Here is a 2,882-nt window from a genome sequence, read left to right as displayed (position 1 = left end):
GTTTTGCATGGGATTATACTGAAATGCCCGGTCTGGATAGAAGCATCGTCGAACATCGGCTCCCGCTTAAGAAAGGATTTCGGCCGTTTTAACAACGAGCACGTCAGATGAAGGCCGAAATCCTAGAGGAGGTCAAGAAAAAGGTGCAAAAGATGTTGGATGCAGGGTTCATCAGGCCATGTCGGTATGCAGAATGGATCTCTAGCGTGGTCCCTGTACAAAAGAAGGATGGCCGATGGCGAGTCTGCGTGGATTTCAGAGACCTCAATAGAGCAACGCCAAAGGACGAGTATCCGATGCCTATCGCAGAAACATTGATCAACGCAGCTGCCGGTCACAAAATGATGAGCTTTATGAATGGTAATGCCGGCTACAACCAGATCTTCATGGCCCCAGAGGATATAAACAAGACCGTGTTCAGAGTACCAGGCGCAGTCGGCTTGTTCGAGTACTTGGTTATGACCTTTGGATTGAAAAATGCCGGTGCAACGTATCAACGCGCCATGAATTACATTTTTCATGATCTCATCGGCAAACTGGTAGAAATCTACATCGATGATGTCGTGGTCAATTCCACATTGGCTGGGGGACATCTGGAAGATTTGCGTCAGGTCTTGGAGCGGACTCGAAGGTTTGGGCTCAGAATGAACCCAAAGAAATGCGCCTTTGGTGTATCGGCCGGTCAATTCTTAGGATTCCTAGTGCATGAACGGGAAATCGAGATCGGCTTGAAGAGTCAAGAAGCTGTAAGGACAATGAGGCCGCCTACTACGAAGAAAGAGTTGCAGAAGCTCATCGGCAAAATCAACTTTGTCAGACGATTTATCTCCAATCTGTCTGGGCGCATCGAGCCGTTCATAGGTTTGGTGAAAATCAAGTCTGATGATGAGTTTCACTGGGGGGCAGAACAACAGTGGGCTTTCGATGAAATCAAAGAATATCTATCGAAGCCTCTAGTGTTGATTCCTCCCCAGCAAGACAGGCCTTTCTAAGTGTACCTGTCCGTGGGTGACACTTCCATTGCTTTGGTGTTAGTTCAGAAGCACGACGGCCTGGAGAGGGTGGTTTTCTACCTCAGCAAATGCATGTTAGACATCGAGACCAAGTATCCCGAGATCGAGAAGCTTTGCCTTTGTTTATTCTTTACATGCACAAAGCTTCGTCATATTTTGCTCTCGGCAGAAACGATTGTCATCTGCAAATCGGATGTCATAAAGCACATGCTGTCGGCTCCCGTTCTAAAAGGCCGGCTTGGAAAGTGGATGTTTGCATTGTCAGAGTTCGATATCCGATATCAGCCCGCAAAGGTAGTCAAAGGACAGGCACTGGCGGATCTCGTTGCAGATAGGGTCAGCACCAATGTGGCTGCACTGTTTATACGTGCCTGGGCCATGTTTTTTGACGGATCGGCATGCGATGATGGGTGTGGCGTGGGAATTCTTTTGGTATCGCCTCGAGGGGCGACTTATTCCTTTTCCATTAGGGTGACTACTCCATGCACCAATAATTTAGTAGAGTATGAGGCCGTTCGCAAAGGGATGAAATTACTCCTGGAAGCTGGTGCAGAAGCGGTGGAAATATTTGGAGATTCGAAGCTGGTGATTTCTCAACTCACGGAAGAGTATAGGTGTGAGAGCGAGGCCCTTTTTCCGATATGGATGCAGTGCCGTGAGTTGATGTCACAATTCAGGTACATTAATTTTCACTGGATACGTAGGACTCTGAACAATGAAGAAAATGACTTGGCACAGATGGCTTCCGGGTACAAGGAAACAGCCGATGGGGTCGATGTAGAGGTTCAGTTTCTAGAACCTGGAGATTGGAGAGCTGATATCTTCAATTATTTGAAGGATTCGGCTCGGGGGGCACCCAGAAGGATAATACTCAAAGCTATGAAGTATGTTCTGATAGGGGACGATATGTTCTACAAGACTTTGGAAGGACTGCTGCTTAAATGTCTGGGACCTTCAGAGTTGAATCGGCTTTTACATGAGATTCATGAGGGAGCCTGCGGTACTCATCAATCGGCTCATAAGATGAAGTGGCTGATTAGGCGATCGGGATATTACTGGCCTACCATGCTTGAGGACTGCTTCAAATATTACAAGGGATGTCAGGCATGTCAGAGATTTGGCAAGATTCAGATGGTGCCGGCATCAGTAATGAATCATATCATTAAGCCATGGCCATTCAGGGGTTGGGCCATGGATATGATTAGCCAGATCAACCCGCCATCCAGCAAGGGTCACCAATGGGTGTTGGCTGCTACGGATTATTTCACGAAATGGGTAGAGGCGGTACCCATGAGGTCGGTGGCGTCAATAGATGTGATCAATTTCGTTAAAGAGCACATCATTCATAGGTTCGGGATTCCCCAGACCATTATGACTGATGGAGGATCGGTCTTTATATCGGAGGAATTTAGGAAGTTCGCCGATGAAACGGGGTTTAAGTTGATTAGATCATCCCCATATTATGCCCAAGCTAATGGACAGGCTGAAGCATCCAACCAGAGCCTTATCAAGCTGATCAAGAGAAAGATCGATGAATATCCTAGGCGCTGGCATGAGGTGTCGTCAGAGGCTTTGTGGGCATATCGTATTTCGTGTCACGGATCCATCAAGACGTCACCATACCATTTGGTCTATGGTCAAGACGTTGTGTTGCCATGGGAGATCACGGCTGGATAGAGGCGTGTTGAGTTCCAGAATGATCTGACGGCTGAGGAATATGCAGCCTTGATGAACGACAACGTGGAGGATCTTACAGAACTGAGACTTTGGTCAATAGAGAAGATTAAGGAAAACAAGGCTAAAGTTGCTCGTGCATACAACAAAAAGGTCAAGCCAAAAAATTTCTAGGTTGGAGACCTGGTTTGGGAG

The sequence above is a fragment of the Panicum virgatum genome, chromosome 8K (genome assembly GCF_016808335.1).
Source record: "Panicum virgatum strain AP13 chromosome 8K, P.virgatum_v5, whole genome shotgun sequence".
Classification (NCBI taxonomy): domain Eukaryota; kingdom Viridiplantae; phylum Streptophyta; class Magnoliopsida; order Poales; family Poaceae; genus Panicum; species Panicum virgatum.
The sequence above is the reverse complement of the archived record's forward strand: the minus strand, read 5'-3'. Positions refer to the sequence as shown.